General features: G+C 40.8%; 1 protein-coding gene across 2 annotated transcripts in view; it reads left to right on the forward strand.

Moving 5' to 3' along the window:
* The first annotated feature begins 549 nt into the window (after positions 1 to 549).
* Positions 550 to 17,124, forward strand: part of BBX (BBX high mobility group box domain containing) — a 278,665-nt gene continuing 262,090 nt past the window's right edge. The window contains exons 1-3 of one of the 2 annotated variants that reach the window (XM_029215204.1): positions 633 to 718; positions 1,119 to 1,250; positions 3,967 to 4,038. The gene's annotated coding sequence lies outside the window, so the exon portion shown is untranslated. Of the gene's footprint in view, positions 719 to 1,118; positions 1,251 to 3,966; positions 4,039 to 17,124 lie in introns of both variants that reach the window. The other variant, XM_029215203.1, reaches the window with a different exon arrangement.

Genomic DNA, 17,124 nt, shown 5'->3' on the forward strand with positions numbered 1-17,124 from the left:
TTACCTACGAATGAAGCACTAACAACCTCAGTGCTTACAGTCCTAATAAACTTATCTTGCACTGTTTTGGCCTATGTGATAGTTAACCCATTGACAAAAGAAATCCAAGCTGATAAAAGCCTTTCCTGGCCACTTGTTAGCCAGGTCAGGCTGTAAAATCATAACACAATGCACGCCTCTTCCATGGGGCACCACAAGGCAACGATTAAAAAAAAAAAAAGAAAAAAAAAACCCCTCACTTCCATATCCAGTGGAGTTGTAGTTTATTACTATAACCCTCCCAAGTCAAAAGGACACCAGTTTCAAGCCTTGCAACTTGGTGCAGACAGGGTTTTTCGCTCGCAACCCACTCTGCTGGGCCTCTCTACCTGTCCTCTCCTACTGTCTACAGGTCCCGAACATTAGAAAATAGAAAATGTGATGATCTTTGTGTGTCTCTGTAAAATGTGTGTATGTGTGCGTGTGTTTGGGTGTAACGGGCCTTCTGTTTGGCCGCGCGGCCTGTCCATCACGGAGCGGGCCAATGGCAGGCTGCCTTATATAAAATGAGTGTTTTCAGTCTCTCCTGGCTGCATGTACTGTATGTGGAGCAGTGTACAGTGAAGCGGAGGCAGAGCGGCTCCGCGAGCTCCTCTCTCTCCACTTTCCCATAGAGAACCCCTGACTGGCCGCTGAGGGCGAGCCACACACACGCCCTCGCGCCCGGCGAGCCCGCGAGGTAAGCGCCCCCCCATACCCAGCCCTTCCCGGGCGCTCTCCCCGCACTTTCTGTTTTCCTACTCACTTGAGAGCCGCCGGGCTGCAGCCCCAAGGACTCCGCGGCAGGAGCAGCGGCGGCGGCGGCTGTGGCGGCAGCCGGTAGGCTGGACTTGAGGAAGACGGAGGGAACCCCGCGCGTCCGGAGCCGCCGCCAGCCGGCCCGCTCCCCGGGCACTTTACCCCTCCGCCAAAACTTTGGGTCGTGAGAGGTCGGGGGCGAGGGTCGCCGCGGCCGCGCCGGCGGCGAGCGGGGGGCGCGAAGGCAGTGCCCTGCGGGCGGGAGGCTGGGGGCCGGGCTGGGGAGTAGTAGGCCAGCCGGTGCCAGGCTGCGTTTGCAACCAGCACCTCTCGGCACACAGGCAGCGCCGCCCGAGAGGGGCACGGGAGCCGCGGCGCGGGCAGGAGCAGCCTGAGGAAAACAACAACAGAGCCCTCACGCCGGCGGGCGCCTCTTGGCCGCCTGGGGAGCCCCAAACTTCATCTCGGCGAAAGTACGTGGAGCCCAGCCTGGGCTCGGCTGCCGGGGAGGTGGGGCCTGGGGAGTCGGGGCAGGGGAGGAAGGTACAAGGAGCCAGCCCTCAGTGGATTTATCGAACGTTTCGTCTGCGTCGGTGACCGGGAACAGCAGCCCAGTTGCTCGTTCATCTGGAGAGTTGGGATTTGGGTGTTCCGGCCCCGGAGATTGGTGCCCTCTCACCCCCCCACCCCTAACCAAATGCGCGGCGAGTAGAGAAAGTGCTGTTTTAGTGCCAGAGTGGCTAGGAGGAAGAATAGGGGGAGAGGGGGAAGAGGGCGAGGGAGAAGGGGAGAGAGAAGAGGGAGGGAAAGCCGGCGGGGGCGGGGGGTGAGGGCAAGAGAGAGAGCGAGAGAAAACCGGAGAGGACGAGAGGGAGAGCGAACGAGAGAACGGGAGGGAAGAGAGGAGGGGGAAGAGGAGGAGGGAGGCTGTGTCAGGATTTTGCTTGAATGTGGGATTATGTTGTGTCAATAAGTTTAAGGTGGAGAGAGCGAAGCTGGCGGGGGGGGGGCGGTGGTGGAGGGGAGGAGGAAGGCCTTGGCTGTTTAAAGTCTTATTTCTGAAGGTAAGTGATGGCATTGCATGGTCGCGATGACAGAAAACTTGCAGATCCTTTATCCGGGGATGGGGTCGATGCCTCTAGAAAGAGCTCCCCAGCCCTCTTAAGCCACACTCGTGTTACCCTGTTATTTGCTGCGATCCGGGTCGCTAGTAAATTACAGAAATCAGACTCGAGGTTTCTTTTCCTCCTCCACCTCGTCTCGCTCGCTCACCCTCAGCAATTTATTATTATTATTATTTTTATTTTTTGGTATTGTATGAAACTTAACGTAACTGAGACCAAACCCGAGTCCTGTAATTTACAAGGACCCTGAATCCAGGAATCTGGAACACGTTTATGTGTGAAATAATCCGCGATCATTTCAGCTAAATGAGGAAGGTAAAACGAAACGATGCAAAAAGCTAAGACACAACATGTACGACAGGGGTGGGGGGGAGAGGGAGAGACGGAGAGAGAAGCTATTTTTTGCTTTCCTTTCGGTAGAAAGGAAAATAAAGCGTGCATTTCCCTTCCCTCCTGGTGTGTAGGGTCCAGTCAATATTTTAACTGTTTGAGGACAAATTAGTCCAGGTGGATCTCGCCGAAAAGTTTCGCGAGGTGGGGTGGAGGTGGGGGGGTACGAAGGGGAAGGTGGGTGGAGGTGATGGGGGATGGGGACGGAGCGAGCTCTGCCTCTGCTGATGGTCATTGGCCTGGGGCTTTGAAACCATTGCCTGTCCTGCTAATGACACGTCCAGTTCTCCTCTCCCGGCCGCGGACGCCGGGCTGCCGGGACCGGGGTACTTTCCCCGCGCGGGGAGGGGCGTTCTTCGCCATCTCCTGGGGTTGCCCACTCGCGACGTGGGGCCCCCACGCGCGCCTCTTCTGCGCGCCGCCGCCACCTCGGCTCGCGCGACTTTTGTAGCTAGCCCGCGGCGAGGGGGCGCAGGGGGTCCCCGGCGCGGACGTCTCCGCGCGGCCACCCCTCTCCCGGCCCCACGCGCGCCGCGCGGTCCAAGCCCGGAATGGCAGCGCCGGGCGGAGCGGCTGTGCCCCCCCGGGGGGCAGCGGAGGCAGCGGCGGTGGCGGCGGGATCTTCGCCGGGGCCCGCGGGAGGAGGAGGAGAGGGAGGAGAGGGAGGGAGGGAGGAGGAGGAGGAGGAGGAAGGGAAGGAGGAGGAAGAGGAGGAGAGGGAGGAGGTGTTTTCTGTCCAGACCGCGGCCAGTTCGATCGGGCACGGGGACGGGGACACCCCACTCGTTGCTCCTCCGTTATGGAACGGTGTTTAGCAGACTTTTACGCCCGGAGTGTGGGCTTTGCACTTCATTTTTTTTTCTCCCCCCACTTCCCCAAAGCAAGATGGACTCTATTCCCTTTCTCTTTCTCCCTCTGCCTCTGTCTTGTCAGCCTTAAAGATCGACATTTTGTACTAAGATGCAAACTTGATGGTGACCAGCAACAAAGCCGGGGTGGGATCCCTCGCTCCCTTCCTCCCTCTCCGTTTTCCAGCTCCCCCCACCCCGACCTCGAAGACCTGGTGGCCCTGCACTTGACGCCGGGGGCTCTGGTGAATGTGTTTCCCCTCTCGGCTCCGATCTCCAATCTCGGGATTGTGACCGGGGCCGGGCGTTGGGGCGACATTTGTGGCCGCCCAGGTCTGCAGGGCTGAGGGCTGCGCTACCTGGATCTGCTGGATTTGCTGCCGTCGCCCTGCTACCTCCTGCCGGCTCCTGGGCACGGGGAGGCTCGGACTGCCTATCGATTGCCATGATTTGGTTCCTGGTGCATTTGTCCTGGGGGCGGCGATCACTTGTGCAAGTTGATGAATGATCACGATGTGGGTTTTGGGTTTGCAGGATGGATCAGCTGCCTTGTACATACCGGGAGTGGGGGGCAAGTGTGCTGGAGACACCCTAGAATGCCAGCTGGGCTACCCTCCGCTCAGCCTCTGCCCTTTGAATACAGGGAGCTTCTTTGCCTTTATTGCCCCACAGTTCGAGCATAGAGGTGGGGATGGTGAGAAGGAGGGGTTGGTGGGGAGCTGGACTCCTGGGTTTCGGGGTCCTTCCTTCACAGATGTTGCAGGAGTTGGGACTCAGTTGTAAAGCTCTACCACACTGATGATGTACCTTTATTTGATGCTTTATAGGTCACTATCATATGACAAAGGCTTTGCTGCAGTTCATCTTCCTCCCTGTGTACTTTCCATTTGCCTTCCTGGGTAAGTATGCAATAAGTATGCAAACTCTTCATACAGGGAAGCTGGATGGTATTAGTAATGACATAAGGGTTCTTACTGTACACATAAGAAGATGCCTTATTGGGTTTGCAGCATCCCAGAAACTTGAGTTTCCCATAGCAGAAGTCAATTTATGATTTCTAGTATTTACAATTCAGCTATGGTTATTATTATTTTAAGATAGTTGAAATGTGCATTTCGCATTTTCCTGCAAGTAAGTGTCATTTGAAAACTTACCTTTTTTAATTGATAATAAAATTTTACGTAGAGTTGAAGGCCTAGGAAATTTAATGCTAGATAATATTGTAGAAAGATTGTAGCTTGTGAGTAGAGAGAATTATTAAAAACCCAAGGAATCATTGCTCAGAAGACCTCTCTAAATTACAGTGACTGACATTTGCTTACTCTTTCCTGGGTTCTCTTTTCTTAGGGAACTTGTGCTGTTTGTGACAGTTACCTTTTTAGTGGGGGGAGGGTGGACTGGGCAATATAGTAAATCTAGCATTTAGTGTACCAGCTTGATTCAAAAGGCAAATAACTGTCCTAATTGATAGTAATTTTTGTCAAAATTTATATATTTGGAGAAATTGAGTGCATTTTAACAGTCTATATATATAATAAATAGCAACTTTGAAATCTGACACTAAGTGCCTTTTTCAGATATATGCCTCCCAAATGGAAAAGTTGGTGAAATAACATGTGGGACAGTAAGTGCCTTAAAAGTGTGGTTGTGAGAAGTAACCCTCTGGGTGAAAACTGAGGGTTTAACATTTGAAAGCCCCATGGTGAGCCCAAACTTGCAGAAAACCAATGTGTAATTTTGCCCCTCCATTGTCAGAAACACCTCAGGTACTCTAAGTTGCTGATACGTTAAGAAAACTGGTTGTACGAAATTGTGTAAATCAGCTTTAGTGCTTTGTAATATTACCATAATGAAGACAGACTGTATTTTGTGAATGAAAATGGACTTGAATTCAGTTTTCCATAAAAGAAAAAGAAAAGGGACCTTATTTTGTTTCCTGGCTTGCTGGCATATTGTGTATGTTACTAAAAGATTGTCTTAGTATTGAGAGGAATTGAGTTTTGAAGACCAGGCCTTTCTGGTAGTTTCTGTATGGTAGCAAAATGTACTTTGACATTGTTGAGAACCTTAGATGATATATAATAGAAGTTCTGTGTCCAGCATTTTTTAATGGAATGTAAAATATCGTGTTATTTCAGATAGAAGAGCCTCCTAATATGTCACATGCATAACAGGCCAATTGGAGTGGTCAGAATGAGATGGGTCTGTAAGATGAATTTAATACACACCAAAATATGTGGATTTCAGGGTCTTTTTTTTTTTTAAAAAGCTTCTTTGCAAGAGAAGTTTTTCATTTTTGAACATATGGCAAGAGTATTCAAAATGCATTCCTGATTACTGAAGAACACCACATTTATACATGTGAGGCACGTTATTTTGTTCACTGGAGCAAACTTTTAATGCTAGTTCTTTTGCCGTCGAAATATATTTGACCAATTCAAAATTTAAAATGGGAATAGGTAATTTCCAGAATAAAAGCGATCTGATGAGCTCTTGCATTTCTTTGAGATATCAAATAACTGCTTCATTAAAACAACGTTTTCAAGAAAAGTCTTGGTCTTTGAAATCAGAGTAGTTTTTATAGTATAAAATTTGAAGTAGTGATTTTAAAAGTCACGCCGACAATGAATTACAAGTTATTTGCATCTAAAATGTATTTATTGGATTTGAGGCTTAATTTTCAAAATAAGATTTTAGATAAAGGTTTTGCTTCTACATTGCCAGGAGTTTTCAAACTTCTCATTTTATTATTCTGCATATCTCTATTAAGTTCTGAAGCTGAAGTCTTAATTTGCATTTCACATTTAAAGCTAGCTATTGAAAAGGGGGTTCATCTATGTTGTTTCTTGGTGGTACGTCTTTGGAGGTACTGTGGCGGTTTTAGGTAGAATCTTCCCCTAGGGACTAAGATACTAACAAATTTTTAAATTTTGACACCTTTTTTTTATATCCACCTTGATCTTTATATCCAAATTTTTAAAAAAAAGTTCCGGGTTTAGGAGTTTGTTAGGTAGCTCTGCTTTTAACGTATATATAGCTCTGCTATACAACTTGAAAAGTGTATACTATCTTTGACCTTACAGACCTGATCTTTATACTTCATCCATTGGAACAGATTTGTTTAGACATTGAATTTATAACATAGCTTTGAGTGAAAGCTAGGATGAACGTATAATTATAGTTTGCTTGTGCTGTAAGTAACTATGTAATTGATAATGTTTTTTGTATATAGTTAAAGAAGGAACAACAGCCTTAAAATGTGGCACAACTCATGAAAATCTAATTCATCAGCTAAAGTATTTATACAGCCATATTTTTCAGTAAAATTACAAACATAATTTTTAATTATTAATCATCAGCCAGTATACTTAATGTTTACGTTTTCCTATATTTCATAAAGAGCATGGGTAAAGCAAGGGCCATAGTTTTAATGGGATCTTACCATGAATATCAATTACTTTAATATTAGAAATCTTTAATAGAAGTAATAAAGACTTCACAGTTCCACCCTATTAAAAGAACTTTTTGAAAATAGCCTCATTATAGATGTGCCTGTTTTTGCTGTACTAACAGAAATCCCTGAAATTATTAGTCTTTTGCAAGAGTGCAGAAATGTTTAAATTGTGTTTTTAAATGTTCTGAATTACTAAATATAGGCAGTTGATTTGGCATATTGCATCACCACCAGTGTGGCATACCTATATTTTAAAATTTAAACTTAAGCAAGTATTTATCTTAAGAAGAAGACACTTTTCTTGAACTCGTAGTTTGAAATCCACCTTGTTTTTCAACATTTCACCACCAAGGGCACCTTTTAAAATAGGTCTGAGTGGTATCTCTCCTGTATTTTTAGTCAGCTTCCTTCCTCTCACTATGAAATGAAAACAAACCCAAATTATAAAAACATTGTAATTTCACTGCCTCACTTTTTAAAAAATTAATTATTTTATTTATTTTTGGCTGTGGTGGGTCTTCGCATGCGGGCTTTCTCTAGTTGCGGCGAGTGGGGGCTGCTCTTTGTTGCGATGCACGGGCTTCTCATTGCCATGTCTTCTCTTGTTGCGGAGCGGGGGCTGTAGGTGTGTGGGCTTCAGTAGTTGTGGCTCTCGAGCTCTAGAGCACAGGCTCAAGTAGTGTGCGTGCGGGCTTAGTTGCTCTGCAGCATGTGGGATCTTCCCGGACCAGGGCTCGAACCCATGTCCCCTGCATTGGCAGGCGGATTCTTAACCACTGCACCACCAGGGAAGTCCCACTGCTTCATTTTTATCATGTGCCCCAAGTAAATTGGATGCAGGAGGTCCTCAGCTACCCTTTGAGAGACACTGCTCCAAAGGTGGTAAGGACTAAGGCTAATGACTGAATGGACATTCTTCCAGCTTGAAGATTCTGTGACTGTAATTCCATCAGTGGGTTTGTACTACCTCAGGGGCATTCATCACATACTGTGTCAAATTGTAGAGATTTCTGTATTTTAAGTCATACCTGAGGAAAGCACTTTTTGAGTTCAGCTTCACTCAACATTCATATGTGTTCATATTATCCCTTAGAAGGCAATTATAGTTTCTTAAAATGCCAGGACATCATTTTATAACTGTAAAGATATACCCAGAAAATCCTCATGTCTTAATGGGGATTGTTTTCTTTCCTTTTTTTTTTTCTTTCAAAGAAAAAGATAAAGTGAAAATTGAAATAAGTACCAGTTACACAACGGAAATTCAAAAGAAGACAAGCCAGTAAAGAATTCTATCTAATAGTATATATAAATAGAAAATGAAAGACTAAGGGAATGAAAGACTTAAAGGATTAAATATAGACCATGAAGCATTGACACACCTTCCAAACTATAAACTTAGTAAGTTAATATATGTGAGTCAGATCCAGGATCTAGATAGTAAAATAACTTCAGATAGTGAGGAGGTTGTGTAAAATACAAAATAAAAATGATTAAGAATGAATTGGATTTTATGAAATCTTAGAAAAGTGAAAAATATTGTAAAATATTGATTAAATAATTAAACCAATAGTTAAATATAGCCCTTGGGTGAAAAGATCAGGGAATAAAACAGAAAATCCTGGATTGGAATAACTGAGATCCTGAAAAGGACATAGAAGTTTGGATATTTTGTAAAGGGAATAATTTTAAAAAAGGTTGATAACTTATTTCAAAGGACAAATAAGAATGAGGATAAAAGTTGTTTAAAGCAGCTGTATTTCTCAAATGTTTTTGAGATCTATGGTAAGAAATACCTTTTATATTCCAATCCACATAAAAAAACCTGGAACGAAAGTTTCCTGAAACAGTACTAAGAGCAGTGCTCTAATGTTTTCTGTTCCTATCTAATCTTTATAAATCTAATCTGTTCCAAACAATTTTATTAAAAAAAAATACAGGGTGTCATTCACTAAATTTGTTTTATGACTTACAATTTAAAAAACACCAGTTTTGCTTGCAAAATATGGAATTTCCCAGGCCCCATCCTCATATTCTGATTCAGTGTGTCTGGGATAGGGCCCAGGAATATGCATTTTAACAGTACTGCAGTGATTGTGAAGCAGGTGTGAGTCCTCTGACATATTTTGAGGAACTCTGGTATTAGGGACTGATGGCTAAAGATTGAAAAAGATTGAATGGAGTCACATACTTGAATGTGGGCTTAGAGTTCATTTACTGCTGAGGTCCCTTCCAGAGCCTCAAGATTCTATGGCTGTATTTCAGTCAGCATGTTTACAATACTCAGAGGGCCCTCATCGCACTCTGTAGATGTCCCATAGTAGCAGGTATAGTACAGAGAGCAGAGGCTTTGCAGCCAAAGAGCCCTGGGTTTCACTCTTGCTGCCTCTCTAGCTTATAAGCTGAGGGACTTTGGGCATGTCACTTCAGAATGAACTTCCATTATCATATGTGCAAAAGGGCATCTTAATATTTACCATGCAGCAGAATGAGAATTACATAAGACAATAATGTCTGTAATGACCCTTATCCACAGTCAGCGCTCAATAATATATGATTTATAGTTATTCAGTACATCTCATCTCACCCCAACTCCCACTAAGTTTGAAATTTCACAAGGCTGTGCCTTTTAATTTTTGTTTCCTCCAAGGTAATTTTCAACTCTGATATCATGAAACACTGGTGCATTTTTAACTGGATGTGAGGTGCTGGACAAACAAGTTGTTACTGAAGGAAATAATAAGAATAACCAGGAGGAAAAAAAGAAAAAAACAACTGAGGCATGCCACATTTAAGTACAGTGCTCCTTCAAGTTGGGGCAATGATTCTCCCACCTCTTTAAAAAGACATAGCACAGGACAGTACACAGTTCAGAGTGGTTAGTTGACAGCACTGGACATTCCCTCTGGTGACTTTGATACATCTTGGAATGTCTTAGAGCATCAATTCTCTTTTCTACCAAGACACATGCGACTAATGTTTATGCATGGGACACTATGATTTCCCTGGTTATAGACATAGGTAAATTATGCAGTTTTTTTTTTTTTAAGATTTATTATTTATTTATTTATTTAATTTTATTTTTGGTTGCCTCGGGTCTTAGTTGTGGTAGTCGGGATCTTCGCTGAGGCATGAGGGATCTTTTGTTGAGGTGCGCGGGCTTCTCTCTAGTTGTGGCTTGGAGGTTTTCTCTTCTCTAGTTGTGGCTTGCAGGCTCCAGGGCGTGTGGGCTCTGTAATTTGCGGCATGCAGGCTCCCTAGTTGAGGCGCGGTAGTTCAGTAGTTGTGGCACTTGGGCTTAATTGCTCTGCGTCATGTGGGATCTTAGTTCCCTGACCAGGGATTGAACCTGCATCCCCTGCCTTGGAAGGCGCATTCTTTACCACTGGACCACCAGGGAAGTCCCATGCAGTCGGTTTTATAGGTAGTTCACAGTGTGATAAAGCCACTTCTTTCCCTATCAAGAAAGTATATCAATACAAGCAAGAGTGATGTTATTATGATGAAAACCTTAAATACACCCGTATATACACATGTAAAATCCTTTATAAACTGTGGTACCTTAACTTTTCATAACTAAATACTTGGGGGCACTCCTCACAACCAATTAAAACTTACCTTTGTGTCAAGGCATGAAGATTGAGAAGCGTTATATCCGAAGTGCATAACAAATTACATCGTGCAAAATGGCACTTAAATAAAAAAGTGGGACATACTAAGGAGAAGATGAATGGGAAATACTCCAAATCCCTGAAATCTTGAACAATGTGAAAATCAAAAGCCAGGGGAAATGCAACCTGTGGTTAAGTGCAAAGGAAGTGCAAAAGACTGCAGATACCAGGGTTCTCAAACTTGAATACTCACTGCTTCTAACATAGACATTTTTAAGTAGTCTCAATGTTCATTTACTTTATTTGAATAAATTAAAATTAAATAACTTTGTTTTTTATAACTTTCTTTAAAAAATTAATTAAGTAGTTAATTAATTTTTTTGGCCACACTGTGCGGTTTGCAGGATCTTAGTTCCTCAGCCAGGGATTGAACCCAGGCCCTTGGCAATGAGAGCATGGAGTCCTAACCACTGGACCACCAGGGAATTCCCTGTATTTACTAACTTGTAAGGATAGATTTGCCAGGAACATCTTCCTACTTGGCTAAATTTTAATTTGCCATACTTTTTCATCTCTAATAAATAAATAAACAGTCTTTGTATCTTGATCTGTAGTGGTATTGGATATACATTCACAATCCTCTATCTAAAAAAATCTCTGAAAAACTAAAAAGTTTTTGTTCCTCCAAAAGTTTGACATCAAAACTCACTTGGTGGCAAAACCTGACCCAGAGTGTCATGGACCTGTTTAAAATAGTTTTTAAAGCCCACTTAGAATATTCACATATTTTGCTGTAGAAGTAGTAAGTAGTATGGTTGATTATGAGGCCCTATCCTGGATTGGACTAGGAATGTTACATAAAATATACTATATGCTCCATCTGACCTTTTTAAAGCCTACAAAAATCTGAAGCATTGGACCTAAGGGTTTCCTATAAGGGATTGTGATCCTATTGTATTAACTTCCTTAGTCCACAGCGTGAAATTATCTGGTATTCCTACCCATTTAACTCAATGAAAATCCTCTTGCTAATTTTGATAAGGAGAGCTTAAAGACACATACACACACTAGTTGAACCTCGTCTATCCATTTTGACATTGTGATTCTTTTTTGGTTGTTGTAATTTTTAGTTTTCTTAAGCAAACACAAACACACTGATAGCAGTAACGTTTGAAATTTCTACCATGTTGAACATTTCTCATAATGGTGAACAAAATTTAGGTTACTTTCATTATGTTTTACTCTTAGGAGAAGTTTCATGAAGGGGTTATATTTCCTTTATTACTTTGCTACTTGCATGTTTCTTTCCTTCTATCAGAAAAGTAAAAATAGAAAATGTTTTCTGCAAATTTGGTCCCCTCTCAGGTGAGAATGTTTCTGGGTTTTATTGTTTTGTAGAGGTTCTAGGTATCTTTATTTTCAATAAATAACTGTGAAATGCTGAGTCAAGATCTTTCATCTGTACTTCTAATTTCCTATAAAAACCACTATAAAAATTGAAAAGTATGATGTGAGGAAGAGTCTATATGACACCCTAGGAATAAAGTAATAGCTGTATCTGAACTATTGTTATGGTAAGACTTAAATCAGTCTTCATTTGGTAGATTAAAACTGTTAATGGCTAAAGAAAGTTTTCTGTCTTTTATTGTTTGTTGATTTGACTACATCCTTTGGTGTAAGAAAGCTACAGATTAATTCAGAGGGAGTCTTATTAGCAGTGCTGATTCTTTTAATAATAAAGAACGCTGACTTGTTTTCCAGCTTTTGGTGCACCTCTCAAAACTCACCCAAGGGTAGAGTTCTCATTGACTGCAAAGGGAATGTGGTGGAGCATGTAACAAAATGAGAAAATAATTCTCTACACCCAGCTGTCAAACTCTGATTATATTTTGAGTTACTGAAGTTACCATTTTCTTCATTCTCTCCCATTCTTCCTTCCCTCTCCTCCCTCCCCTCCCCCTTTATCTCTCTGTCCTGTTTCTCTCAGCTGATTATTATATTCACTAATGTGCATCTGGGATACTGCCTAGAAATGTCTGAGAATGGGATGTGGGGTTGAACTTTTTTTTAATTTACCATTATTTGATTTTAAAGATTTGTTTGTAGTTTTTGAGTCCTTTTAGTATTCATCCCTACGTATTATCATCAAGTTGTTGATATATGAATTGGAGACTTACACAGTCTCTATGTATGTGTCAGTTAGGAAGGGATCATGTGGAGCCTTTCGCAGGGCTCTGTGAAGTAAAGGCACCTGTTGTTTTTATGAAGTAAGTTCCTTATCCAATCATTTTTGTTTTTTAAGGTGATAGTGTGATTACATGGTTTCAATTATATTTAAGGGAAAACTGAAAGCAGTTTTTAGAAGAGTTGCCCAAATAGTATTTCTCTTTGGGAGGAAGGGAGAAAGATAATTTGCAGTCAGATGCTCTGCCACTGAGCTGTACCCCTCGGGAGAAAGATATTTGGACTGAGGGCTGCCTTGTGAAGTATCAATACAAGTTTTATTTTTACTACTTTGTTTATTTTTCACAACAACTTTCTGATGAGAGGTGACCCTGTTTTAACGAGGAGGAAACTAAGTCTTAGGTTAAGTAGTTTGTCTGAGGTCACACAGCTAGCAAGTGGCTGTGCCAGGCTTAGAATGCCTGTCTGCAGTGCCACTGTCTCCTGGGCTTGTTTTGTATTTACCTGCCTTGAGGACCACATTCCAAAAGGTTAGAAATGAAAGTTTTGAGGCAACTTTTAGCCAAGAATTCCCTCCAATTTTTCTTTGTCCCAAAAGAGAAATCGTCTTCATTTTGAAGTGATAGGGCTTGGAACACTGTTCTCTATCAGTCTTAAGAGAGGTAGATGAGAAAGTCTCTGAGCTGGGGCCAGCTGTCAGTTTTCATCTGTGAGGTCACAGTCAAAGACAAAACCGACTTCAAACTTAGTTTATAAATTGATATTTAGTGAACTTTCTTTCTGTTTGGTATATCTAGTACAGAAGTGTCTCATAACAGTTACTGGTTTCACTACTTATTAATTCCTCTGGTATGTCAGTAGCAATCATCATTCATCATGAGGAGTTTTTCTCACTGAATATTCTATATGTTTTTACTCTGGTACTTTTAAGTACTTAATCTGAATATATTTTACAAAAGGAATTTAACAGTTTAACATGGATAGTGTTATAAAATAGTTTTCTGGCATTTGCTTTGAAAAGAAATTCAGTATTTGTGGAAAAAATTAATAAGCAGGTTCATAGACTTCATTTCAGAGTGTCTTAATGAGCAAACATGGATTAGAGGGTTACTCAAAAGTTACCAGTTTTCAAAATGGTCTATGGGTACTTTTGATTTATTTTACCTAAGAAACTTATTTCTGCTATGATACGTAGAAAAGATTTTATAAATTACACATTTCTATACAAGTAGCAAATCATTTAAAAAAATACAGAGTAACCCATTGCTTTTTTTTGTACTGAGCCCTATTCATGTGAAATTAAGTTCTCTTTTCTTTGCAAATTCAGCAAAGTCAGAGCCTAATTCAGATACAGAAGATAAAAAGTTTGTTCTTTTTAAATGGCTTTTCTTTTTCCCTGATCCATGAAACATAGAAATAGGGTATTTTTCTATTTTGGCAAAGTAGCTTTTGTGCATGATAATCTTACGAAGAGTGCTCTTGCATGGTTCTAGCTGCATGATGCTTTGCCCGGGGTGTGTCAGGCTCTCCATTTCTTGTCTTTCATCCCCCCACAATAAACCACTTCCATACTGTTCTCATTCAGGTAGGCTGGTAAACTGAGTACATTTTATGACATCTGACACTTTTCTTTTGACTTGCTTTCTTGGGTCATGTTCAAACACCATTTTGCATGTTAAATAATTTGGTCAAGTGTAGGTGAGATTCAGGTAGCAAAAACTACTACTGATTTAATTCACTGGTCATGGGTTAGGTACTTACAGTGTATTGATGCTGATTTAAACTTTGAGGATATAAAAGATGAGTATAGAACAACCCTTATCCTCAAAGTAAGTGTCTTCTCCTGGCTGGAATAGTCCAGTAGATGTAAATATACATAAGATAAATTATTCTGTGCTAATTGTTCTAACAGATATGGCCTAAAATAATACTGAGTAAAAACCACTGAAACACTGGCTAATTCCAATGTAGGAGCTGACATTGAAATACAGCAGGGGTTTCTTCCTGTGGCACTGTATTTGTCCTGATTTTCATTAGGGTTGTAAACTAGTTTGGCCCAAGCACTGGAGTGGATTTTAAAAATTAGACTTTTAACCCTGATTTGGCTTTTATTTACTTATTAGTACATTCTTTTTGCTTTTAGTCTATTTCAAAAGCCAGTGAATTTTTTTTTTTTTGGATGAAGTTTTCAATTTATGTTGTTATGTTTCATTCAAGAGTTTTGGACTTTGTTTTTATTTATTTTTACTTTTTTGTTTATTGCTATTAATGTCACAATCTGTAATGACAACACTTTTGAAGTAAAGGGTAGGGTTTGAGGATTCCACGTACAGTATACCAAGTCATGTTAAAAGTATAGTAAACAGAATAAGTTTGAACTGTGTTCACATTCCAATAAAAATATTATAAACTACTATAGCTAGCACTTATTCTTACTTAGATAAATTATGCTAGTTAGAAATATATATATTAATAAGATCTCAAGCCCAGTTATTAAACACACGTGAGATTCTAAAGAGGTAAAAATGTACTTTTCTATCTATGAGAGATTATAGATTAAAAATTATGCCCAATGCTTCCATCAAGCAATTTTCAGGTTTTCCAAGATGTTTTCAACCTGTATTTACAGCTGTGGTTTCTCTCATGGCTTAGTAAGCCATGACCTGGAGGGCACACATGAGTTTGGTCTTCTTTCTCTTTTATGTTTAGTAATCTGGGTTCTGGTCTTTGGATTTCCCTTTGACTTGATCAGACCTTCAGTATCGCGTTTTAAAATCATGACTTTTATGTTTATTACACCTCAGAATGTATGCATTTTCACCCAGTTTTATTTATGGCTCCCTTTTGACTGGTCATTTCTGGACATCAACACAGTTTAGATTAAAACTTTGTTTCTAAACTGCTCAGTGTTCCAGATGCCAACCCTGGGTGCTTTAATAACAAGCAAATACATTCGTAGGTGAAATCATAAGGAAGAAACTGATCTGGGAAAATATTTCTTCATAAGCTCACAACATTGATAATGACCCTAATATTTACATTAAAGAAGCAAAGAGGAACGGAGACACACAGAAGAGTGGTTTGTTAGCCTTTCTTCCGTTCTCTGTCATGGGGCTGTTTGGCATCATGGAAGTACAGTTATTCGGATCTTATTTACTAGTCCTCATGGTAATAATGAATTTTTAAAATAAATTTTGTATATGGATATGCATTCTTATCTCATTTGGTGCTATACATTCTTTGTTGTCCCAGACAACATGTTCAGATTTGTTGTAAGGCCCAGGGTTTTAAAAAGTTTTAATGATTTTCTACATACAGCCTCTGCATAAATTTAAATCCATACAAAAGCCTTCTGTAGCTTGAACGGTCTTGGGAGTGGGTCTTGAGGAATGGGCGTAGAGTTATACATCTGAGGATCTGGTCTCACACACATAGTGGTGAGTTTACTACATAAGGAACTGTGATCATGAATCAGTGGTGGATTTTATGTCTTTAATATTTTTTAAGATAACAATATATATCATTCCTGACATATATTTCAAATACAGCTAGATGATCATGAAGTCTAATATATAGGTCTTAAGTATTAGGGTGATTGGTACTTTTCATCGTTAAAGATGTTTTCCTGAAAAGTTTTGACTTATTTAGTTTTTCAAAATTAACTATGTATTCTTATTGACAAACTATAATTTCAGAACATTTCATATGTATTTATAATTGATCTTCAATTAGCAGTGGTTACTTGAAGCTTTACCATTGCCAGGTCCTAATAGTAATCAGTGATCTGTAAAGTTACACAGAGGAGAGCTGCTTAAAGGGATACAGTACTGATCATCATAAAGGAGAGCAATCTTTGGTAAAGCAAATGACTGGCCTCTATCATATCTGTTTGGTAATTCTGGGTTCCATATATTCAGTTGCCTTTATTTTATATAGCATGTGTTTATTGACTACCCATTATGTGTAAAGCTGGATTAGGAATTCTGGGGCTTGCAGAATAAAATGGTAATAGCTTTGGCTTCAGGTTGTTTCTAGTATCGTAATGACATACACATACCAAATGTGGAATAGAAAATAAAGATGCTATAATATCCATGGGACACAGGGATGATGAGGATATTGTTGTTAGGAGATAATTAGGGAGGGAAATTGGGATGGACGTGAACTTTGGTTGTTTAGCTTAATGTTTAGGCATCCTTGCCAGAATGCTTACTTGGGTCTATCAGAGAAAAATGAACCAGGCTATTGGAAAGCCCAGGCTAACCCCGTCTTGGCCAAACAGTTCCCTGCAGTTGTGTCATCATCCAAGCCAATGGTCTCCAGACTTTTTAAGTGCTATTCCCTTCAGTAAAAGAATTGGAGCATATATCTTCAATATCTGTACATTTATTTATAACTTACGTATACTGAGCTATTAAGATATTATTTAATGTAATAAAATATAAATGCTTAGAAATAAAAAATAAATTGAATGTAAAGAAAAATTATATTATTTCCTTCTTACCTACTCCAGTGGGCTAAGTCTTATTCATGTTTTGGGGCTCAGGAACCCCATTTTGGAGACCATAGGTCAAAATTGGGCAGTGTCACACCAAATTTCCATAAATTCCAAGAGCTCAAAGACTTTGTTTTGCTTACTGCCGTATCCTCAGCACCTAGATCGTGGTAGGAGCGCAGTGGATACTGTTGAATGAATAGGCAGAATTAGGCTAATTTGTAGGGATGAGGGCAGAGTCTAG

Source organism: Monodon monoceros, unplaced genomic scaffold (assembly GCF_005190385.1).
Source record: "Monodon monoceros isolate NGI ecotype Baffin Bay Population unplaced genomic scaffold, NGI_Narwhal_1 Super_Scaffold_11, whole genome shotgun sequence".
NCBI classification, from domain to species: Eukaryota; Metazoa; Chordata; class Mammalia; order Artiodactyla; family Monodontidae; genus Monodon; species Monodon monoceros.